Raw genomic sequence first — 26731 nt, 5'->3', positions numbered from 1 at the left:
GTTAGGGGGCTAGGTATTGTGGTCAGCTTTTTATGTTTAGCTAACAGGTTAATGATCTTCAACGTCGTGCCGGTGATCGGATGTGTCCGGATGACGTGAGGTAGTGTTTTGAGGGAGGACCAGGGTAAGTATTTAAGCGGAAACATGGCAAGCGTTGTCTCTAGTGCGACCCAGTCCTTCACCGAGTCATGGCAATGCCAGTCTATGATTCTGGTTATGTGTGAAGCCTGATAATATCTGCGGAAGTTCGGGAATTGAATTCCTCCTAGATCTTTGGGTTTGACCAGGGTGTCTAGTTTGATTCTGGGTTTTTTATGTTGCCAGAGAAATCACGTGACCATTGTATTAAGTTCATTGAAAAATTTCTGAGGAATCTCTATCGGTAACGAGCGGGTTAGATACAGAAATTTGGGCAATATAACCATTTTTACTATGGCCGCTCTACCGAACCAAGAAAAAAACTTCTCATTCCAATTTGTTAGATCTTTCGCACAGTTTTTAAGAAAGGTCACACAATTTCTCTCAAAGGCAGATTTTAGAGATGGCGTAAGCCAAATCCCCAAATATTTTAGTTTGGTCTTATCCCACTTAAATGTCGAGTTCGCCTGTGTCAACGTGAGCAGTCTGTCTGGAAGGGAGAGGTTCAGAGCCTCTGACTTTGTGTAATTAATTTTTAAATTGGATACATATCCATAGTGTGCGAATTCTTGTAGCAGGTTAGGGAGCGTTGTAGTCGGTTTCGTTAAAAAAAACAATAAGTCGTCCGCGTATGCGGCTATTTTGTACTCTCTATTTTTAATCTGGAAACCCTGTATTGCGGTATTCTTTTGCACTGTTTTGATAAAGGGCTCTAGTGAGAGGATAAATAATAGGGGCGATAAGGGACAGCCCTGTCTAGTCCCGTTTTTAATATATACTTTTTCTGAAAGGATACCATTTATTTTTAGTTCCGCTGTCGGGTCTTGATAGAGGGCTGAGATCCAATTCAGCATGTTTGGTCCTAGGCCCACCCCTCTACAGACCGCCAGCATGAAGTCCCATGCTACGCGATCGAAGGCCTTCTCCGCATCTGTTGAGAGGAGAAAGCCCTCGATCTTCCGCTGTCTAACAGCCTGTGTTAGCAAGAGTGCCTTAGTTGCATTGTCTCTGGCCTCCCTGTTTGGCATAAAGCCCACCTGCTCCAAGCCAATTAGTTTTGAAAGCAACGGCCCCATCCTCAGTGCTATGATCTTTGCGAACAACTTGACATCAAGGTTCAGCAAAGAGATGGGGCGGTAGCTAGCACACTCCTCTGGGTTCTTGCCATCTTTCGGTATAACGTGATGTGTGCTGAAAGGAAACCAGAGTAACACATCTTGGCCTGGATAAGGAGTTCAGGGCATCTTTTAAGGGTTCAGCTAGAATTTCTATTAAGGATTTGTAATATGTGGCGGAATATCCGTCAGGACCCGGGCTCTTGCCTGATTTTAGTAATTTGATGGCCTGTTTAACTTCTTCTAATGTGATCGGGGCTTCTAGAAGATCTGTATCCTCCGTGGGCAAGGATGGGAGTCCACTATTTAGTATGTAGTCTTGTATGATTTGTGCTCTGTCCCCTAGCATTTGTGGGTGTTTATGTTGTGGGGGCAGGTTATAGAGCTTCGTGTAGAAAGCATGGAAGTGTTTTGCTATTGCCTCAGATGCTACCTCCAGCTTTCCCTCTTTAGATCTGATTCCAGCTATCTGATTGATTGAGTTTTGTTCTCTCAGGGCCCTCGCCAAGAACCTCCCCGCTTTGTCGCCTGACTCATAATAGAGCCGCCTCTTAAAGAAAAGCATCCGTTTGGCCTTAGCGTGGAGTATCTGCTGTAAATCTTTCCTTGCCTCTAGGAGGCTCTTGGCTGAGGCCTCCGAGAGAGATTGTTTGTGTGACAGTTCCAGTGACTCAATTTGGGTGAGTAATTTTCTAATCTGAGCGTCTCTTTCCTTTTTGCGTCTTGAACCCATCCCTATCAGAACTCCTCGTATGGTACATTTATGTGCATCCCACACTAGTAGGGGGTCTACCCCAGGCGTGTTATTGTGTTTGAAAAAATCAGTGATGTTTCTCGTAAGTACTGGTAGGAGTGTCTGGTCTGTCAGTAAGGACGTGTTCAGTCTCCATGTCTGTTGTTGTCTACTTGTGTTCTTCAGGTCTAGAGTTAGTGAAATAGGTGCATGATCCGACATTGCTTGGGCGCCTATTTTCGCAGCGGAAATTTTCGATAGATCTCTCTGAGAGACAAATATGCAATCCAAGCGAGCATATCTGTTGTGCGGTACCGAGAAATGGGTGTAGTCTCTACCATCAGGATTAAGGAAGCGCCAGGAGTCCACCAACTGGAGTCTATGTAGGAGTGATTGAATCTTTTTCAAGATTTTATAGGTAATGCAAGTCCTACCATTGGACGTATCCAAAAGTGGATTTATGGGTACGTTAAAATCCCCCCCTAGTATAATGCATCCACTGGCAAACTCCTGTAGCCTCCCCACAATGTGCTGGCAAAAAGTGATGTGAGACTTATTGGGGAAGTACACATTGGCCAGGGTCAATGGAAAGTCATTGTATGAACCCTTCAGAAACACGAATCTGCCCTCAGGGTCACACAACTGTTCGGTTAGTTTAAATGGTGTGTCTCTGCCTACCAGTATCGTGACCCCTTTCGACTTAGAGTCAGCTGTTGTGGCGTGAAAAGCCCTTTGGGAACTGTGGGGATATTAATTTGGGAATGTTGTTTGTCTTAAAATGGGTCTCTTGTAGAAACACAAATTGAGGTTTACCTTTTTTAAGTTCTCTCAGCAGGGTGGAGCGTCGCTCGGGGATGTTTAAACCTCTGATGTTGTGAGAAATCACAAGGGGTCGGGTCCCCAGCGATGAGTATACCATGGTGGCGGCAGAGCAGGAGATGGCCGGAGTCTGGATCTGTAAAGACAAAACTGTTATATGAGGTTTGACACTGGAAGTCCGCTCAGAAATAAAATCTCTCTAGTAGTCCGAGCGGGCGCCCCACCTCCACTAAACAAACAGGTGTCTTAAAAAAAAAAAAAAAAAGAGAGTAGAGAAAAAAGAGGAGAGGATGAATAAGAAGAAAAGAAAGATCAGCGAGAAGTTATTACAATAGGGGTCACTCTCCAAAAACCACTAAACCGCCCCAAATGGAGAAGTGCCCCCAGACGTAATAGAAATATCAAGTAGAATTTGCGGGGTCTGCGGGAAGCGACCACGGCTAGATGTGGCCTAGGCTCCAAGTGGTTGGAGAACTGTGGTGTCTAAATAAGAACGGTCTCAACGAGACACACACGGAGGCCCAAACTAATAAAAATAGTGATATTATATTGATCACACCCGACCAGGATGTGTAATATATAAAATCAGGTCTAATCGTGAAAACATGAACTCACAGGTATAACTATAACAATTATGTTATCAAACTATTATCTAGCCAGGTAACATTAACCGTCATCCATGGGTATGTCCCCATACTAATTGCACAGCTATTTCAAATCTGAACCTACCAAGTCGGTTCAGGGCGGTACAGGTAAAACGAGAAAAAAAAAAAAAGGAGAGGAGAACAAAACAACCTTCACCCCCATTGACCCTCCCCCACCCGCTCTCCTCGTTCCCGCAAAGTTATGCAGACTTTTGTGCTTCACAACTGAGGTCTCAGCGATTCTTGGGGGGGGGGTGTTGGTGTAACAGTGAGCCACGTCCAGGGCATATCTGCTGTCAAATCTGGGATCAGTGCCACTCCCTCAGTCAAACAAGAGATGTGGCTCGGGTTTGGCAATTCTCCTCCAGGACTTGCGCCAGTATCCGCATCCTGGGCATATTGGTTGTGCAGAAAGTTATGGGGTGTTGTCAGAGCTACCCCTTAAGATGATTCTTGTGGAGGTGTTCATCCCTCTTGGGGGGACAACCCATGGGTGACAATGTGTATAATGTGGACACCTGTGTGGCAAGAGTTATGTTGCAAACATCAGATTCGCTACGTACAGGACCAAGATGGTATAAGGCATCTATTCACATTCCTGAGCTCTGGATGGACCGGCCAGTCTCCTTGGGGTATCTGCGTGGGAGCTATTTCCCTTGTTCTGTTTGTATTTCTTCGACAGTCTTTTGTCTGGGGAAGAGAGCGGAGAGGAGGGAGGACTCCTGGCCAGGGGTGGTTGTAGGATTTCTTCATACCATTCTGGTAATTCCACTGGTTCCAAGTCCAATGATTCACAGAACTCTGGTAAATCAGCCGGCGTGCGGAGAATAGCTTGATGGCCATTATATGTGACTGTGAGGGCGAAGGGAAATCTCCAAGCATATCTCAGGTCCTTTGCTCTTAATTTCTCCAGTAGGGGTCGCAGTGCACGTCTGTTCTTCAGAGTGATCTGTGAGAGATCCTGAAACAGCATAATCGTGGCGCCATTAAATATGATTTGGTCATTTTGTCTCGCTTTCCGCATAATATCCTCTTTGGTAGCAAAGCTCTGTAAGCAACAGATTATGTCACGGGGCGGTGCGGTGTCAGAACCTCTGGGCCTGAGAGCTCTGTGAGCTCTTACGAAATCAATTTCAGTGTCTTCCTGCCTCTCAAGCAGGCTGTTGAAGACTCTCCGGAGTGCTGTGGTGATCTGATCCTGATCCACTGATTCCGGTATCCCCCTGACCCTGATATTGCATCTCCTCCCCCGATTGTCAAGGTCTTCAATGTGTCTATTCATGTTAATAAAGTGCTGCATATGATTAGAAGATACCATCTCCAGCTTATGAATTGCCTTATCCCTCTGTCTGCCTGCACTTTCGGCCGCCGCCATCTTTTCATTTATCACCATCATGCTCGTTTTCAGATCTGTTATGGCGGCTGAAAACGTAGCTTTGATGTCCGCAGCAAACACAGACATGTCAGCAAACGTGAGCGGGTGGTCCGGTCTGGACTTACCCCTGCTGATATCTTCAGTGACTGACAGTGAGTCCTCGCTCTCTCCTTCCTCCTGTGGCGTCGGCGCCATCTTGCTTCTCGTGGTCCCGCTGCGGGCCGCTGAGTTGTGTCTGAAGATTTCAGCGATGTTGGCGTTGGCAGAAGCCGAGTTTCGGCGTGTCCGTGGTCCGGGGGTCCAATGTAGCTTTCTGCCCGGCATTTGTAAGCTGTAGTTCGGGTGTTAGGCTTAGAACCTCCGCGTGTGTCTCAGAGCCTCTTCAGTGAGCAGCCATCTCCACCGCGCGCCAAGCCACGCCCCCCACAAACATACAAATTAGCTGTTTTAAGACAACATCCGACCGTGTGTACACTACATCGGACAAACTTTTCGGTTTTCATCGGACAAATGTTGGGTGTGCGAACAGACAAACTTTGCGTCAACAAAAGCCTGACGTCGGCAAGTCCGATTGTGTGTAAGCAAAGCCATCGGACTTTAGTACAAAGTACAAACACACATGCTCAGTACCTATGCAAAAGATCAGACAACAATACAGAAGTTGACCAAAGGGTGGCGCCAGAGAATTGAACGTCTTCTTTTGAAGTGTCGTAAGTACGTTGAAACGTCACTATGTTCATGTTTGTTGCCTAAAAAGTCCTGCCGTGTGTATGCTTGACAAGTTTACGGCCAACGCCCTTTGTACAGATATTCCACAGGAAAGTTTGTACAAAGTCCGATCGTGTGTATGAGGCTTTAGTCTTGTATATCTAGAACACATATTTACTTCATATGCCACTCTGCACTCTGTATGCCACGTACTACTGAACTCTGTATTATGTAATTAGCTCACTCCCGGAATCTGCATACCTAGGGGGTGACTTACTAAAACTAGAGAGTTCAAAATCTGGTGCAGCTGTGTATGGCAGCCAATCAGCTTCTAGCCTCTTTATTCAATTAAGCTTTGACAAAAAAAACCTGGAAGCTGATTAATTTCTATACAGAGCTGCACCATATTTTTCCTTTTCCAGTTTTAGTAAATCAACCCCATAGTATTACAGCTACAAGGCAACCATAATGCTGATGTGGCCCACAATGAAATTGAGTTTGACACCCCTGCCTAAGTGGTGAGAGTCCTATTCCCCCACTTGGAGCACCCACAGCCAGGCACACAGAAAGTTCTTCACTTTTACACTGGCTCAAAAGGAGCAGTCTGGGTGTGTCTTTTTTTTTATTGGAACATAGAACTTGGATGGGGATAGGAGAAGCATGGCTTAGATAGGATCCTCTGGTTATCCACCTAAAACGGGCCCAATAGTATTGGCTTACACACCCACCTCACTGACCCCAGGCTGTCCTAGCTGGAGGAAATCAACCTCTTTTTAAAGGAGTTGTAAAGGTAGAAGGTTTTTTATCTTAATGCATTGTATGCATTAAGGTAAAAAATCTTTTGTGTGTAGCGGCAACCCCAACACCCCCCTAATGAATTACCTGAGCCCCATCTCTCTCCAGCGATGTCCACAAATGTCTAAGCCATTTGGGTCACTCCTCCTCATTGGCTGAGACACAGCCGTAGCGCCATTGGCTCCCACAGCTTTCAATAAAAGTCAGTCAGCCAATCAGGGGAGAGAGGGGGCAGAGTCGGGTCGGGGCTCCATGTCTGAATGAACACACGGAGCTGTGACTCAGCTTCAGTGCCCCCAAAGGAAGCTGCTGGCTGTGGGGGCACTCTATAGGAGGGAGGGGCCAGGAGCATCAAAGAGGGACCTAAGAAGAGGAGGATCCGGGCTGCTCTGTGCAAAACCAACTGCACAGAGGAGGTAAGTATAACGTGTTTGTTATTGTTTTTTTTTAAACGAGCCTTTACAATCACTTTAATTAACTACTTGTTCTCCCAGGCACCCTTTAATTCCCAACACCAGCTCAACCATCGGCTGCTACCGCATCTACAGTCAGTGCTCCTACCACACTATGTATTAAGCTGTTTAGCATTAATCAGCAAACAGATGAACACAGGAACACATATGCGCTATTATATTGTAGCAGCAGCAATGATGTAACATTTAGAGGTCATGTGACCTACAGCTGACAGAGGTTTAAAGTGGTAGCTCATTATATCACAGTTGGATTTATTTAGTGCCACAAGAGAAGTGCGAGTCCATAGCTAGAGAGAACAGAACTAGAAACTGTGATGAGTTCAGCTGCCTTTGGGAGTATCAGAGAAATATTAGAATTTGGTGAGTAGATACAGTCCACTAGCTTTTACATGCTTCTAAAAAAATAGCTGCAAAGAATCGCATGTGTGTTTGAGCTACGGGGTGCACACCCTAATGCAATAGACTGTGCACACCTATGCTAGGGTGACAATGCTGCTCCACCATAGATATTGTGAAGTGAGTGGGCTAATGCAGTCACCACACCTAAAGACTGGTAAGATACAATATATTACATTTCTGTTATATCCCTCTTCCTGCCCAGGCCAATTTTCAGCTTTCAGCGCTGTCACACTTTAAATGACAATTGTGCAGTCATGCAACACTGTACACATATGAAATTTTTTGCATTTTGTTCACGCAAATAGAGCTTTCTTTTGGTGGTATTTAACCACTGCTGTTTTTTTTTTTGTTATGTTTTGCTAAATAAACGAAAAAAAAAACAAACATTTTGAAAAATATGTGTTTTACTTTATTTCTGTTGCAAAAATATAAATAATTTTGCAAAATGTTGCAAATATATAATCGTTCCCAATAAATTCAGGCCAAAATGTATTCTGCTACATTTCTTTGGTGAACATAACCCAAATCAGTGTATATTATTTAGTCTGTAGGAAAGTTAAAGAGTCCACAAACTATGGAATATATATCTGAAAATCAATCAAACCTAATGTACTAATTTTTGACACCAGAAAATGCCAGGACATTACAAATATTTCCCAAATGACCCATTTTTGGAAGGTAGACATTCCAAGGTAATTTAGTAAGGGGCATGGCGAGTTTTCTGAAGTTGTACATTTTTGTCAAAATTTTTGGGAAAATGAAGAAATTAAAAAAAAAAATCATTTTTTTTTCCAGATTGTCACCAGTGCAATACAGTGTCTTCAAATAACTGGTGTGGTGGTGATCAGAGACACTGACTAGTGACAGTATATAAAAAAAAAAAAAAAATAATTGTATTAATTGTATTCAATTATTTTTATATTAGTTCTTTCTTTTCTGTTACATTTTTTTCTAGAAGCAGATCACATACATGTACATGATCCGGCACAGGGAGGGGGGGCTCTGCTGCAGTATATCTGCGGTAGGTAGTCTCCAAGTGGTTAATAAGTTATTAACTTACAAAATTAAAACAAAAGGCAGTTAAGCGGTAATATGTTACATTTTTGCTCTTAGGTTTTGGCATTCCTTTAGGTCACCTTTTTAAATGAAATATAATTTGCCCAGCTTGTGTTATAATAAAGCAACTCTCAGTGCGATGCGATGTGCGATGACACCTGTTATATAGCCAAGGGCGGGGCCACCCTGTGACGTAATTGGGTGACCCCGACCCTTCTGACGTCCGTTTATGTCACCAGGTAGTCCTTAGCTATATAACAACTGTCAAAGCAAAAAGACGGCAGTCGGCGGGACACCTCCCATCAAGGCAGATTCTTTCCACTTTTTTTTTTTCTCGAGACCGTCGGTACCGTGATTGACAATGGATTTACATGGGGTGGGGGTCTGGGGGCCCCCTTGTTAAAGGGGACTTCCAGATTCCGATAAGCCCCCCCCACCGACCCCCACAACCACCGGGCAAGTGTTGTGGGTAAGGGGCCCTTGTCCCCATCAACATGGGGACAGGGTGCTTTGGGGGGGACCCCAAAGCACCCTCCCCATGTTGAGGGCATGTGGCCTGGTACGGTTCAGGGGGGGGGGGGCGCTCTCTCATCCCCCCCCTTTTCCTGTGACCTGCCAGGTTGCATGCTCGGATAAGGGTCTGGTATGGATTTTGGGGGGCCCCACGCCATTTTTTTTAACATTTGGTGAGGGGTTCCCCTTAAAATCCAAACCAGACCTGAGGGGCCTGGTACGGATTTTGGGGGACCCCCACACCATTTTTTTTTACATTTTGGCATGGATTTTTTCAATGATTTTTTTATGTATATTGCCGGGATTCGGCAATACATTACAGCCGTGAGCAATTTTAAATGATATTTCTTCCTTTAGAAATGTCATTTTGCTGCGGTACTGTTATAAACATAGGAAAGAGACGCTACTTTACAGGTGGAACAAGGGGACCCCCCGGCACAATATTTAAAGAAATGTTTCATTTTTATTGTTTCACTTTAAGCATTATTAAAATCACTGCTCCTGAAAAAACTGCCATTTTAAAAACTTTTTAGTCCCCTGGGGCAGTACCTGGATCCTCAAACACGTTTTATAGCAATAACTTGCATATAAGCCTTTAAAATGAACACTGTTGATTTTTCACATTCGTGTCCCATAGACTTTAACAGTGTTTGCATGTTTGCACAAATTTTTTGTCTGTTCGCATGTTTTGGTGCGAACCAAACTGGGGGGTGTTCGGCTCAACCCTACTCACCACTGCTGCTCTCCTTGGGTTTTATGACAACCAGCTCACAGATCTACTTGATTCTACTCTCTTGCCTAGTACTTTAATAGTCACTATTGAATGTGTAAGAAACATTGCAGACATTCCAGAAGATCAGTGGGATAAAATGCAAACAAAGAGATGCATAGAAATGTAGTAATTTGTACCATAAAAGAAAAGTTTTTTTTAAAATGGTCAGAATATTTCTGGAGCCTATACTTACATCTATAAGGTTATTTTGAACTCTGCGATGGATTGATCCTGGTATGCAGTAGGTTAGAGAAAAAGTAATTTTTGTCATATAGCAAGCTGTGCATTTGTGGCTCTATAGTGGTCATTTCTTCAGGATAAGGATAGAAAATAGTGTTGGGCGAACGGTTTGGTCCAAGCATGAGTTCAGGACGAACATTGGCTGTTTGCCCCGTTTGGCTTGAAATTGATATTTAACGGGCTGAGATCAGTCCAAAGTCGGACCAAAGTAGTACAGGAACCTTTTCCAAAGTCGGACCAGTTAAGACGACTCTCATAGGGAATCAATGATTTATACACGTCATGTGACATGTACTCTCAAAGTTGGGACGTATGTTGCACCAGTGTGAACCAGGCCTAATCACTTATTTCAGTGTAAATAAAAGTCCTTCTAAAGGTAGCATAGAAATTGCTTTCAGCAATAAGGTCTCCAAGGATGAGATCAAGCACACAACACTTCTTATTCAATCTTTCATTGTCACTATGGGGTTTATTTACTAAAGGCAAATCCACTGTGTACTACAAATGCACTTGGAAGTGTACTTGGATGTGCAGTCGCTGTAGATATTAGGGGGACATACAAGGAAAATAGAAAACAGCATTTTTGCTTGCACATGCTTGGATGATAGAAATCAGCAGAGCTTTCCCTCGTTTCAGATCTTCCCCTCAGATCTACAGTGACTGCACTTCCAAGTGCACTTGTAGTGCAAAGTGGATTTGCCTTTAGTAAACAAACCCCTATGACAGAGACCCCCCAGTTATCCACCTGAAATTCCAGCCCAGCATTATTCACTTACACACCCACTTTCTCTGGCCCCAGGCTGTCCTAGCTGGAACATACCAATCTCTTTTTATTTAGCTTGTTGTTCTCCCAGGCACCTTTTCCTTCCCAACACTGGTTCTCCTTGTCTATTACCACATCTACAGCCAGGACTCCTACCACACTATGTATTAAACAGTTTGTACCAAGTTTAGCTTTAATCAGCAAATACATGAACACAGGACCACACATACTCTATTATATTGTAGCAGCAGCAACAATGTAACATTTAGAGGCCATGTGACTTACAGCTGTCTGAGGCTTAAAGTGGTAGCTCATTATATCACAGTTTAAGTGGTTGTAGAGGCTAAAGTTTTTTTTTTAGTTTAGTGCATTATCTGCTCTGTGAGACACAGCCTTGATCGGGATGGAGGAGGCTTCACATGTGTCACTATAGGAAGCGGCTTCCTGTGGTGGCACATGGAGAAGAGGGAAAGCCTGGTGCACCGGGGGGGGGGGGGGGGGGGTGATCCCAGAAGAGGGGGATTGGTGCTGCTTTGTGCCAAACAATTACACAGAGTAGGTAAGTATAACATGTTTGCCATTATTTTTTTTTTCAAAGAATGTTTACATTCACTTTAACATTATAGCTAGTGCCACAAAGGAAGTGTGAGTCCAAAGCCGGAGAGGACAGAGCCAGAAATGGTGATGAGTTTCGCTGCCTATGGGAGTCACAGAGAAATATTACAATGTGGGGAGTATATACAGCCCACTAGCTTTTACATGCTTCTAAAAATAAAGTTTTGGATAGAATGAATCATGAAGTGAATCTGTGATTTTTCCACGCATGGCAAAGAAACCTGTTCACTGTTAATCCCCCCATGCAGAGCAGCACAGGCTTACTTTTCTTTTTCCCACACTGTTCTGCTGAGCCACTGGAAGTGAGAAAAAGAAGCCAAGTGTGAGCTCTGAATTGCTGTAGAGCTTACACTAGGTGGAGGACTATCTTCACACCCACATGAGACATCACTGGACCAACACCAAGAAGCTGCTCTTTCACATGAGAGGAAGGGGAGTAAGTCACATGTCCACCATACCTGAAGGTACCGGGTATTTCTCTTCACTTTCAGCTAGTCCACGATCCAAAAAATCACTTTTATCATCATTTACTATATTGTTTGCTAGAATCTCCCTAAAGCTTCTACAATTTCTCATATGCTGATATCTGTGACATATCTTGCAATAACTGGAAGTTTTCTATTTCACACGCTATATCTGCATTATTACAACCTACATCTGCACTTTGATGTTATTACTGCCTTTACCCATTTCCAATACCCAACCATTTTCTCATTTATTAATTTGCTCATATTACAATGTTTTCCCACTGTTTCTCATTATAATAATACATACTTTTAAATAATATATTCTCTAACTACACATATTATAGTATATATATATATATATATATATATATATATATATATATATATATATATATATATAATTATTTCTTTTTTTTTTACTTAATTTTTTCATTTTTTCTTTCTTATTTTCAATTTTTCCATTATATTTTTTTCATCATCTTCTTCTAATATATATTTTTCTACCATTTTTTTATATTGATCTTATACTTAATTTGCAGGTGTGCATGACAGTACACATGCGGGTATATATCCCATCCTTTTTAAAAAATATATCTATTTTTCAATACAATTTATTTTTCTTTTTTTTTATGTCTTAAGGCCGTACACACAATCGGACTTTTTGACAACAAACATACAAATTAGCTGTTTTAAGACAACATCCGACCGTGTGTATGCTACATCGGACAAACTTTTCGGTTTTCATCGGACAAATGTTGGGTGTGGGAACAGACAAACTTTGCGTCAACAAAAGCCTGACGTCGGCAAGTCCGAACATGTGTAAGCAAAGTCATCGGACTTTAGTACAAAGTACAAACACGCATGCTCAGAACCTATGCAAAAGATCAGACAACAATACAGAAGTTGACCAAAGGGTGGCGCCAGAGAATTGAACGTCCTCTTTTGAAGTGTCGTCAGTACGTTGAAACGTCACTATGTTCATGTCTGTTGCCTAAAAAGTCCTGCCGTGTGTATGCTTAACAAGTTTACAGCCAACGCCCTTTGTACAGAAATCCACAGGAAAGTTTGTACAAAGTCCGATCGTGTGTGTGAGGCTTTAGTCTTCTATATCTAGAACACATATTTACTTCATATGAAAGCTTACTCTCACTACCATTACTTATTACTTTGTACATTGTTTTTTTATATGCAGTAACTCATAAAAGTGAGTACACCCCTCACATTTTTGTAAATACTTTATTATATCTTTTCGTGTGACAACACTGAAGAAATGACACTTGGCTACAATGTAAAATAGTGAGTGTACAGCTTGTATAACAGTGTAAATTTGCTGTCCCTAAAAGTGAGTACACCCCTAAGTGAAAATGTCCAAATTAGGGCCAATTAGCCATTTTCCCTCCCCAGTGTCATGTGACTCGTTAGTGTTACATGGTCTCAGGTGTGAATGAGGAGCAGGTGTGTTAAAGTTGGTGTTATCACTCTCACTCTCTCATAGTGGTCACTGGAAGTTCAATGTGGCACCTCATGGCAATGAACTCTGAGGATCTGAAAAAAAGAATTCTTGCTCTACATAAAGATGGCCTAGGCTATAAGAAGATTGCCAAGACCCTGAAGCTGAGCTGCAGCATGGTGGCCAAGACTATACAGCGGTTTAACAGGACAGGTTCCACTTAGAACAGGCCTCGCCATGGTCGACCTAAGAAGTTGAGTGCACGAGCTCAGCATCATATCCAGAGGCTGTCTTTGGGAAATAGACATATGATTGCTGCCAGCATTGCTGCAGAGATTGAAGGGGTGGGAGGTCAGCCTGTCAATGCTCAGACCATACGCCGCACACTGCATCAAATTGGTTTGCATGGCTGTCAAGATAATGCACAAGAAAGCCTGCAAACAGTTTGCTGAAGACAAGCAGACTAAGGACGTGGATTACTGGAACCATGTCCGGTGGTCTGATGAGACCAATATAAACGTATTTGGTTCAGATGGTGGGAGTGTCATGGTCTGGGGCTGCATGAGTGCTGCCAGCACTGGGGAGCTCTAATTCATTGAGGGAACCCTGAATGCCTACATGTACTGTGTCATACTAAAGCAGAGCATGATCCCCTCCCTTTGGAGACTGGGCCGCAGGGCAGTATTCCAACATGACAACGACCCCAAACACCCCTCCAAGACGACCACTGCCTTGCTAATGATGCTTAGGGTAAGGGGGATGGACTGGCCAAGCATATCTCCAGACCTAAACCCTATTCAGCATCTGTGAGGCATCTTCAAATGGAAGGTGGAGGAGCGCAAGGTCTCTAACATCCACCAGCTCCATGATGTCATCATGGAGGAGTGGAAAAGGACTCCAGTGGCAACATGTGAAACTCCATGCCCAAGAGGGCTAAGGCAGTGCTGGAAAATAATGGTGGCTGCACAAAATTTCGACACTTTGGGCCCAATTTGGACATTTTCATTTAGGGGTGTACTCACTTTTGTTGCCAGCGGTTTAGACATTAATGGCTGTGTGTTGAGCATAGGCGTGTGCACGGGGTGTGCCGGGTATGTCTGGGCTCACCCTAATCATCCCTTGCGTGTTAGTGTAGCTGCATGCCTGCTGTCTCCCGAGATCTGCTGTGAAATGCTGCAAGAGACAGTTTCTTAATGAACAGTCAGGAAGGCTTGTAAGAGCCGCTCAGTGCGTGACATTGTCATGTCATGTAATGTAACTGCATGCAGAGAACAGCTGTCAAAATTCTGCAGGTGAGGTTGGGAGTAGGCAGGACAGAACAGCTATTAAACACCAGTCAATGTGATAGGGGCTGGGCGGGCTGCTCCGTGTCTTAAGCAGCCCAATCATTGGCTGGTGTTTGATAGCTGATAGAAAGGGGGCGGATCCACATACACGGAGCAGCCCGCCCAGCCCCTATTGCCTTGGCTGGTGTTTAATAGCTGTTCTGTCCCGCCCAACCCTGACATCACCGCTGAATTTTGACAGCTGGTCTTTGCATGCAGTTACATTACATGACAGTTTCACGCACTGAGCGGCTCTTACAAACCTCCCTGACTGCTCAATGTGAAACCCTCCCTCTCCTCTATCAGTGCCCATCAGTTCCTATCAGTGCCACATGTCAGTGCCAACGAATGCCACCTATCAGTGTTGCCTATTAGTGCCAATCAGTGCCAACCAATGCCACCTATCAGTGTTGCCTATCAGTGCCAATCAGTGCTTCCAATCAGTGCCATCTATCAGTGCCAACCAATGCCACCTATCAGTGCCAACCAGTGCTGACAATCAGTGCCACCTATCAGTGCCAATCAGTGCTGCCTATCAGTGCCACCTATCAGTGCTCATAAGTGCTGCCAATCAGTGTTGCCTATCAGTGGCATCTATCAGTGACAATCAGTGCCCATCAGTGCTGCCTATTGGTGTAGCCAATTAGTGCTCATCTGTGCTGCCAATCAGTGCCCATAAGTGCTGCCTATCAGTGTTCATCAGTGCTGCCAATTAGTGCCCATCAGTGTTGCCAATCAGTGCCACTAAATGTTGCCAGTGCTGCCTATCAGTGCCATTAGTGCTGCCAATCAGTGCCACCTATCAGTGTCAATCAGGGCACATCAGTGCTGTCTATCAGTGCCACCTATCAGTGCTGCTTATCACTGCTGCCAATCAGTTCCAATCAGTGCCACCTATCAGTACCACCCAGCAAGGCCTACCAGTGCCCATGAGTGCTGTCTATTAGTGCTGCCAATCAGTGCACTAAGTGCAGGGATGGGGAGATGATCTCAGCAGACAGGCACATTGTCTATGGGAGTCTGGCCTGGTGGGGCACAATTGAAATTTGTCTATAATTATTAATGCCACATGCAGATCTTTAGTATAATAGGTAATCACCACACTACTATTTACAATAAACTATTGGAGGTAAAATACAAAAGTGTCAGTAAAAGGCTTGCTGCTAAGCACTGTTATGTGCTCCCACACCACAAAAGAAAAAAAGTGTAGTGCTAACTTACTGATCAATAATGGTGGAACCCTCTAATGTATGTAAATCTCAATAAACTTCAATATTACCACAAAAGCGGTCTCTGTGATATGTAACTTCACGTATAATAATCATCAAATTCAAAAAAGACATACAAAATGAAACTTAGCGGGGATGGTGGAAACCCCTCCTATAGATTTTTACCATTGGATTAACTTCAAGCTCAATAATTCCAGTGATATGTGATGTCACATGTAATACACATCAAAATGAGAATAAGACTTACATTTTTTATTAAACTTAGCAAGGATGGTGGAAACCCCTCTACAGATTATTGCAATACAAATTAACTTAACCACTTTAGCCCCGGACCATATGGCTGCCCAAAGACCAGAGCGTTTTTTGTAATTCAGCACTGCGTCGTTTAACTGACAATTGCACAGTCATGCGACGTGGCTCCCAAACAAAATTGACATCCTTTTTTCACCACAAATAGAGCTTTCTTTTGGTGGTATTTGATTGCCTCTGCAGTTTTTATTTTTTGCGATATAAACAAAAAAAGAGCGACAATTTTGAAAAAAGCGCAATATTTTTTACTTTTTGCTATAATAAATATCCCCCAAAAATATATAAAAAAACATTTTTTTTCCTCAGTTTAGGCTGATACGTATTCTTTTACATATTTTTGGTAAAAAAATTCACAATAAGCATTTATTGATTGGTTTGCGCAAAAGTTATAGCGTCTACAAAATAGGGGATAGATTTATGGCATTTTTATTAATAATTTTTTTTTTTACTAGTAATGGCGGTGATCTGCAATTTTTATCGTGTCTGCGGAATTATGGCGGGGGCGCTGCAGGGGTTAAGTGTGTCCTAGGGAGTGATTCTAACTGTGGGGGGGAAGGGCTACGTGTGACACGACACTGATCACCGCTCCTGATCACAGGGAGCTGTGATCAGTGTCCTGTCACTAGGAGGAATGGGGAAATGCTTGTTTACATCAGCATTTCCCCGTTCTTCCTCTCTGTGAGACGATCACGGGTATCCCAGCGGACATTGAGAGGTTTACACCATTATAGCACTTAGGAACTTTTTTTTAGAATGTTATACTTAATTCTATATGTTTTAGTTACTATTGTAATGTGAATTTTTGTACTTGAAGTTAATTCCTCCACCCTTGCTAAGTCCATGTCTTTATGGACCTTGCTTTGTGCACTGCTGCGCAGTCATGTTGGAACAGGAAGGGGACATCTCCAAACTGTTCCCACAAAGTTGAGAGCATGAAATTGTCCAAAATGTCTTGGTATGATGACTCCTTAAGTGTTCCCTTCACTGGAACTAAGGGGCCAAGCCTAACCCCTGAAAAACAACCCACACCATAATCCCCTTCCACCAAATGATTTAGACTAGTGCACAAAGCAAGGTCCATAAAGACATGGATGAGCAAGTATAGGTTGGAGGAACTGGACTGGCCTTCACATTAGAGCGGAGACTGCAAGCCAGGCCTTCTCGTCCAACATCAGTGTCTGACCTCACAAATGCGCTTGTGAAAGAATGGTCAAACATTCATGTAGAAATACTCCTAAACCTTGTAAACAGGCTTCCCAGAAGAGTTGAAGCTTTTATAGCTGTAAAGGGTGGGCCAACTCAATATTGAACCCTACGGACTAAGACTGGGATGCCATTAAAGTTCATGTGCGTGTAAACGCAGGCGTCCCAATACTTTTGGTAATATAGTGTAAATTTATATATATACAAGCATGTGTGTTTGAGCTTTGGGGTGTACACCCTAATGCAATTGGCTGTGCATGCCTATGGTGTTAAGTTATTTTGAGGGGATAGCAAATTTACACTGTTATACAACCTGTACACTCACTACTGTACATTATAGAAAAGTGTAATTTCTTAAGTGTTGTCACATGAAAAGATATAATAAAATATTTACAAAAATGTAAGGGGTGTACTCACATTTGTGAGATACTGTCAGTGGCGGCTGGTGCTCAAAATTTTTGGGGGGGCGCAAACAAACTGAAAAATTCTGGAAAAAAAACCCATCAAGTGCAGCCTCGCTGTACCATCAATCGCAGCCACTGTGCCCATCAATTGCCGCCACTGTGCCATGAATTGCCGCCACTGTGCCATCAAACGCAGCCACTATGTCATCAAACGCAGCCACTGTGCCATCAAGCGCAGCCACTGTGCCATCATGCGCAGCCACTGTGCTTATCAAACGCAGCCACTGTGCCCTTCAAACGCAGCCACTGTGCCCATCAAACTCAGCCACTGTGCCCATCAAATGCAGCCACTGTGCCCATCAAACGCAGCCACTATGCCCATCAAACGCAGCCACTGTGCCCATCAAATGCAGCCACTGTGCCATATCAAATGCTCCCAATGTGTCATCAAATGCAGCCACTGTGCCATTAAACGCAGCTACATCAGCTACATCTTCCAATGTATTAAATACTTCAAATAGCCCAAATACAGAACAAGCAATTACTTTAACAGATATAATGAGAGCTATTAATACATGTAATAGCTCTGTGAACTCTTTATCTCATAATTTAGAAGGAATGAGGGAAGATATAAGTCTGTTTAGACAAGATATGCACACAATGAAAGAAAGAATATCGGGTGCAGAAGAAAGAATAAGTACAACTGAAGATTCTTTACAAACAGTTATGAAATCTGAAAAAAAAATGATGCAGCAATTATCCTTATGTGATTCCTGTTTAGAGAATTTGGAGAATCGTCTCAGACGAAATAATATTAGGATAGTAGGTCTCCCTGAACGGGCGCAAGGGAATAAACCAGAAGAATTTATAGAAAGATGGCTTAAGGATATTATGGGAGCAGAACATTTTTCCCCATTTTTTTCTGTAGAACGGGCACATAGAGTGGCTGTACGATCTCCGCCCTCGGGAGAGTTACTAAGACCCAGAACTTTTATTCTGAACACTTTGAACTATAAGGATAGCGATATCATATTACAAAGAGCTAGACAACTAGAAGATATTCGGATGGATGGCTCAAAGATAAGCTTCTTTTCTGATTTTTCTGTAAATGTACAGCGACAAAGGGCGGGATTCGTGGAGGTAAAGCGACGACTGAGACATTTGGAACTATCCTATGCTATGCTGTTTCCAGCCAAGCTAAGAGTAAAGACTCAGGATAATACTTTTGCACTTATATGCACTTAACCACTTAAGGACCGTCTCACGCCGATGTATGTCGGCAAGGTGGCACGGGCAAGCAGAATCACGTACATACACGTGATCTGCCTCCTGCGGGCGGGGGGTCCGATTGGACCCCCCCGGTGCCCGAGGCGTTCCACTATTGTCCAGCGGCGATCGGAGGTGAGGGGGGGACCATCCATTCGTGGCCCCCCCTCGTGATCGCCGCCGGCCAATAGAATCATTCCTATGCTGCTGTATGCTAAACAGCAGCAAAGGAAATGATGTCATCTCTCCTCGGCTCGGTATTTTCCGTTCCGGCGCCGAGGAGAGAACACTGCAATGTGAGTGCACAACACACACACATACAGTAGAACATGCCAGGCACACAAAACACCCCCCCTTTACCCCCCGACCCCCCCCCGATCACCCCCCAATCACCCCCCCCTGTCACACTGACACCAAGCAGTTTTTTTTTTTTTTCTGATTACTGCATGGTGTCAGTTTGTGACAGTTAGTGTGGTAGGGCAGTTACTGTTAGCCCCCTTTAGGTCTAGGGTACCCCCCTAACCCCCCTAATAAAGTTTTAACCCCTTGATCACCCCCCGTCACCAGTGTCGCTAAGCGATCATTTTTCTGATCGCTGTATTAGTGTCACTGGTGATGCTATTTAGGGAGGTAAATATTGAGGTTCGCCGTCAGCGTGTTATAGCGACAGGGACCCCCATATACTACCTAATAAATGTTTTAACCCCTTGATTGCCCCCTAGTTAACCCTTTCACCACTGATCACCGTATAACTGTTAAGGGTGACGCTGGTTAGTTTGTTTATTTTTTATAGTGTCAGGGCACCCGCCGTTTATTACCGAATAAAGGTTCAGCCCCCTGATCGCCCGGCGGTGATATGCGTCGCCCCAGGCAGCGTCAGATTAGCACCAGTACCGCTAACACCCACGCACGCAGCATACGCCTCCCTTAGTGGTATAGTATCTGTACGGATCAATATCTGATCCGATCAGATCTAGGGTTCCCAAAAACGCAGCGTTAGTGGGATCAGCCCAGATACCTGCTAGCACCTGCGTTTTGCCCCTCCGCCCGTCCCAGCCCAGCCCACCCAAGTGTAGTATCGATCGATCACTGTCACTTACAAAACACTAAACGCATAACTGCAGCGTTCGCAGAGTCAGGCCTGATCCCTGCGATCGCTAACAGTTTTTTTGGTAGCATTTTGGTGAACTGGCAAGCACCAGCCCCAGGCAGCGTCAGGTTAGCGCCAGTACCACTAACACCCACGCACGCACCGTACACCTCCCTTAGTGGTATAGTATCTGATCGGATCAATATCTGATCCGATCAGATCTATACTAGCGTCCCCAGCAGTTTAGGATTCCCAAAAACGCAGTGTTAGTGGGATCAGCCCAGATACCTGCTAGCACCTGCATTTTGCCCCTCCGCCCGGCCCAGCCCAGCCCACCCAAGTGCAGTATTGATCGATCACTGTCACTTACAAAACACTAAACACATAACTGCAGCGTTCGCAGAGTCAGGCCTGATCCCTGCGATCGCTAACAGTTTTTTTGGTAGCGTTTTGGTGAACTGGCAAGCACCAGCGGCCTAGTACACCCCGATCATAGTCAAACCAGCACTGCAGTAAGACTTGGTGACGTGGCGAGTCCCATAAGTGCAGTTCAAGCTGGTGTGGTGGCAAGCACAAGTAGTGTCCCGCTGCCACCAAGAAGAAGACAAACACAGGCCCGTCGTGCCCATAGTGCCCTTCCTGCTGCATTCGCCAATCCTAATTGGGAACCCACCACTTCTGCAGCACCCGTACTTCCCCCATTCACATCCCCAACCAAATGCAGTTGGCTGCATGAGAGGCATTTTTATGTCCTCCCGAGTACCCCTACCCGACGAACCCCCCCAAAAAAAGATGGCGTGTCTGCAGCAAGCGCGGATATAGGCGTGACGCCCGCTATTATCGTCCCTCCTGTCCTGACAATCCTGGTCTTTGCATTGGTGAATGTTTTGAACGCTACCATTCACTAGTTGAGCATTAGCGTAGGGTACAGCATTGCACAGACTAGGCACACTTTCACAGGGTCTCCCAAGATGCCATCGCATTTTGAGAGACCCGAACCTGAAACCGGTTACAGTTATAAAAGAGAGCTGCAAAATACTCACCATGCCTCTCAGCAAATAGCTTGGGGTGTCTACTTTCCAAAATGGGGTCATTTGGGGGGGGTTTGTGCCACCTGGGCATTCCATGGCCTCTGAAACTGTGATAGGCAGTGAAGAGTGAAATCAAAAATTTACACCCTTAGAAATCATGAAGGCGGTGATTGGTTTTCGGGGCCCCGTACGCAGCTAGGCTCCCAAAAAGTCCCACACATGTGGTATCCCCATACTCAGGAGAAGCAGCTAAATGTATTTTGGGGTGCAATTCCACATATGCCCATGGCCTGTGTGAGCAATATATCATTTAGTGACAACTTTTGTGCAAAAAAAAAAAAAAAATGTGTCACTTTCCCGCAACTTGTGTCAAAATATAAAATATTCCATGGACTCAACATGCCTCTCAGCAAATAGCTTGGGGTGTTTACTTTCCACAATGGGGTCATTTGGGGGGGGTTTGTGCCATCTGGGCATTTTATGGCCTTCAAAACTGTGATAGGTAGTGAGGAGTGAAATAAAAAATTTATGCACTTAGAAATCCTGAAGGCGGTGATTGGTTATCGGGGCCCCGTACGCGGCTAGGCTCCCAAAAAGTCCCACACATGTGGTATCCCCGTACTCAGGAGAAGCAGCTGAATGTATTTTGGGGTGCAATTCCACATAGGCCCATGGCCTGTGTGAGCAATATATCATTTAGTGACAACTTTTTGTTAATTTTTTTTTTGTCATTATTCAATCACTTGGGACAAAAAAAATAAATATTCAATGGGTTCAACATGCCTCTCAGCAATTTCCTTGGGGTGTCTACTTTCCAAAATGGGGTCATTTGGGGGGGTTTTGTACTGCCCTGCCATTTTAGCACCTCAAGAAATGACATAGGCAGTCATAAACTAAAAGCTGTGTAAATTCCAGAAAATGTACCCTAGTTTGTAGACGCTATAACTTTTGCGTAAACCAATAAATATACGCTTATTGACATTTTTTTTACCAAAGACATGTGGCCGAATACATTTTGGCCTAAATGTAGGACTAAAATTGAGTTTACTGGATTTTTTTTATAACAAACAGTAGAAAATATCATTTTTTTTCTAAATTTTCGGTCTTTTTCCGTTTATGGTGCAAAAAATAAAAATGGCAGAGGTGATCAAATACCATCAAAAGAAAGCTCTATTTGTGGGAAGAAAAGGACACAAATTTTGTTTGGGTACAGCATTGCATGACCGCGCAATTAGCAGTTAAAGCGACGCAGTGCCAAATTGGAAAAAATCCTCTGGTCCTTAGGCAGCCAAATGGTCCGGGGCTGAAGTGGTTAAAATAGTCTTTTTTTTTTTTTTTAAGTAACTATCCAAAATGACATGGAAAGTCCCCTCTTTTTTTTTTCTCTGTCCTTCCCCCACCCTCCTACCGCCTCCATTTTTTTTTTCTTTCCCTTTTTTCTTTTTTTTTTTTTTTGGTCAGGGTGGGCTCCACTTTTGGGGGCCTTTTGGATCATATAACCCATATGATTGTTTTTCAGTTTTTTGGTGTTTGATATTTTGTGTGTGTTTTGATGTATGCTTGTCTTTGTTTTATTCTTTTGTTCTTCATGTGTCTTGGTCATGGTTGTTTGTTTGTCTTTGTCTTACTTGTCCAATATGTTAGCATGGTGACACCTTTTACTAAATCTTTGTATATCAACTCTATCGTTATGCTCCTGTATCGGATCTCCTTTCTTCCCTCCCCTTCTCTCTTCTCCTCCTTATCTTTGATCTCCTGGGAATCAAGTGATGGAAGATAATATAAAAGATATGGAGATAGTCTGCAAATTTTTTGATATCCCTTCTCTCCTCTAGCATCTCCCCTCCTATCTGTCTATGCTTTTATTCTTCCACTCTATGGCCAAGTGGCTATTGAAGTATAAATATAGTTTGCAATGTGTTTATAACTGAAGCTAAAATGTATGATGCAATTGTTTTATGACCCCTCAGAAAGATGTAATAATCTCATGGAATGTTAGAGGCTTGGGCACTGCATCAAAATGGCAGGCTATTTTTACTTCACTGACGAGATTTTCACCTTCTATAATTTGCCTCCAAGAAACCCACTTACTTCCGCATACCTTACATTACTTAAAGAAAAATCAGTTTAGAACCCAATTTCACTCAACATATACATCATATTCTAGAGGTGTATCCATTCTTATAGCCAACACAATTAATTTTCAATGCAGACAGGTTAGGAAAGATAGCAGGGGCCGATATATTTTTTGGATTGTGTATTGGCTGGACAACGATGTGTATTGGCAAATATTTACATTCCACCACCATATTCTTCTGAAATTCTGAAGGAATTTATCGTGTTTGTATCCAATAAACCAGATAGACTATGTATGATAACTGGTGATTTTAACAATTATATGGATTCATCAATGGATAAATTCTCCTTATTGGATAAGCGATAGCCACAGGGGACCACGGCCTTTGCCAAATATATAACGGAAATGGGGCTACTTGACTTGTGGAGATTGTGAAATCCAACCAGTAGACAATTTTCATGTTTTTCAAGTACATATAATACCTTATCTAGAATAGATTTGGCACTGGGGTCTTACTCCCTATTGCCATATCTAAGTGAAATCAAATATGAGGCCAGAGGTATATCCGACCATTCACCTTTGATATTATCCTTTTTATTCAGGACTAATGTGGGGGATAGATTGTGGAAGGTGAATCCTTACTGGATCTCACTCTTCCCTCCAGATGAAATCAAATTAGAGCTTACTACATTTCAGCAGATGAATAAACCCACTGTATCGCCCTTAATATATTGGGACGCACAGAAAGCTTACCTTAGAGGCCTTCTTATCTCACAAATTTCAAAAAAAAGAAACAATTTAGAACTTGGGAAAATACTCTTGCTGACAGTATGTTGTAAGCTGAAGCATTATATATAACTAATCCTAGTAAAATCACTCACACACAATGGATAAATAGTCAGGAAAAATATGCACAATAAAGAAAGCAGAGAATAAAAGATTCTTCCTGCAGCAACCTTATTTTGAGGAGAGAGAAGGAACCTGACGTATATTGGCCTCTATAGTAAAGGCACAGCGATCAACATCCCTTATTACGGAAATTCATACTTCTGAATACGGGAAGACTAATGCCGCGTACACACGGTCGGACTTTTCGGCTACAAAAGTCTGACAGCCCGTCCGACAGACTTTCGACGGACTTTTGTCAGACTTGCGGCGGACTTTCTAACGAACGGACTTGCCTACATACGATCACACAAATGTAGGACGGATTCGTACGTGATGACGTACACCGGACTAAAATAAGGAAGTTGATAGCCAGTAGCCAATAGCTGCCCAGCGTGGGTTTTTGTCCGTCGATCTAGCATACAGACGAGCGGATTTCTGGGTCCGGCGGAGTTACGACGTAAAGATTTGAAACATGTTCCAAATCTAAAGTCTGTCAGATTTGTGGCTGGAAAAGTCAGCCGAAAGTCCGGGGAAGCCCACACACGATTGGATTGTCCGCCAGATTTGGTCCGTCGACGTCCGTCGGACTTTTGTAGAAGAAAAGTCCGACCGTGTGTACGCGGCATTACAATACCCCAGAGATCCTAGAAGTGTTTCGGGCTTTTTATCAGAAGTTATACAAACGTAGGACAAGAGATCACGAGGAGGACATGAAAAAGTTCTTTGAGTCCATTAAATTGCCAAGGTTGACAGATGATGACAAAGAGATATTGGAGGAACCATTAACGCTAGATGAATTGAGGGATGGAGCGACCAATTTAGCTAATAATAAATCTCCTGGGTCAGATGGCCTACCAGGAGAAATTTACAAAATATATGGAGATGTATTACTACCTGATCTCCTAATGGTTCTTAATCATGCCTACGAGGTGGGGTCCCTTCCCCCTCGAAGAAAGAGGCTGTAATCATCTCTATTCTGAAACCAGGCAAAGACCAAACAAAGCCTGATGCTTACCACCCTATCTCCCTGTTGACATCAGACGTTAAACTTTTGGCAAAGATAATGGCAACTAGACTCTCAAAATATATCGATAAATTAATGCACCGTGACCAATCAGGTTTTATTCCAAATAGATCAGTAGCTAATAATATTAGATTTTTATTTTTAAATTTACAGGTACCCATAGATAATACTGGAGATAGAGCTATCATGTCGTTGGATGCTTCCAAGGCATTTGATATTATTGAATGTAATTATCTATGGGCTTCCCTAAAACATTTTGGAATAGGACCAAAATTCACTAGGTGGATACAACTGTCATATAATTCCCCGAGTGCAAGAGTACAGATTAATGTATCAATTTCATTACCTTTTTTTTTGAAGAGAGGAACAAGACAGGCTTGCCCCCTGTCTCCTCTCCTTTTTGCACTGGCCGTGTGACCTTATTTGTGAAACACGGTAAACCAAGAATTAACCACTTCAGCCCCGGAAGGTTTTACCCCCTTCCTGACCAGAGCACTTTTGACAATTTGGCACTGCGTCGCTTTAACTGCTAATTGCGCGGTCATGCAATGTTGTACCCAAACAAAGTTTGCGTCCTTTTCTTCCCAAAAATAGAGCTTTCTTTTGATGGTATTTGATCACCTCTGTGGTTTTTATTTTTTGTGCTATAAACGGAAAAAGACTGAAACATTTGAAAACAATGATATTTTCAACTTTTTGTTATAAAAAAATCCAATAAACTCAATTTTAGTCATACATTTAGGCCAAAATGTATTCAGCCACATGTCTTTGGTAAAAAAAAAAGTCAATAAGCATATATGTATTGGTTTGCGCAAAAGTTATAGCATCTACAAACTAGGGTACATTTTCTGGAATTTACACAGCTTTTAGTTTATGACTGCCTATCTCATTTCTTGAGGTGCTAAAATGGCAGGGCAGTACAACTCCCCTCCAAATGACCCCATTTTGGAAAGAAGACACCCCAAGGAAATTGCTGAGAGGAATTTTGAGCCCATTGAATATTTTATTTTTTTGTCCCAAGTGATTGAATAATGACAAAAAAAAAATATATATATATTTTACAAAAAGTTGTCACTAAATGATATATTGCTCACACATGCCATGGTTATATGTGGAATTGCACCCCAAAATACATTTTGCTGCTTCTCCTGAGTACGGGGATACCACATGTGTAGGAATTTTTGGGAGTCTAGCCGCATACGGGGCCCCCGAAAACCAATCACCACCTTCCGGATTTCTAAGGGTGTAAATTTTTGATTTCACCCTCACTACCTATCACAGTTTTGAAGGCCATAAAATGCTAAGATGGCACGACCCCCCCCCAAATGACCCCATTTTGGAAAGTAGACACCCCAAGCTATTTGCTGAGAGGCATGTCGAGTCCATGGAATATTTTATATTTTGCCACAAGTTGTGGGAAAATGACAAACTTTTTTTTTTGCACAAAGTTGTCACTAAATGATATATTGCTCAAACATGCCATGGGCATATCTGGAATTGCACCCCAAAATACACTCTGCTGCTTCTCCTGAGTACGGGGATACAACATGTGTGGGATAGGGATGAGCCGAACACCCCCCGGTTCGGTTCACACCAGAACCTGCGAACGGACCGAAAATTCGCACGAACGTTAGAACCCCATTGACGTCTATGGGACTCGAACGTTTGAAATCAAAAGTGCTCATTTTAAAGGCTAATTTGCATGGTATTGTCCTAAAAAGGGTTTGGGGACCCGGGTCCTGCCCCAGGGGACATGTATCAATGCAAAAAAAAACGTTTAAAAACGGCCATTTTTTCGGGAGCAGTAATT

This window comes from Aquarana catesbeiana, linkage group LG05 (genome assembly GCF_042186555.1).
Source record: "Aquarana catesbeiana isolate 2022-GZ linkage group LG05, ASM4218655v1, whole genome shotgun sequence".
In the NCBI taxonomy this organism is placed as follows: Eukaryota; Metazoa; Chordata; class Amphibia; order Anura; family Ranidae; genus Aquarana; species Aquarana catesbeiana.
This window is presented reverse-complemented; position numbering follows the sequence as displayed.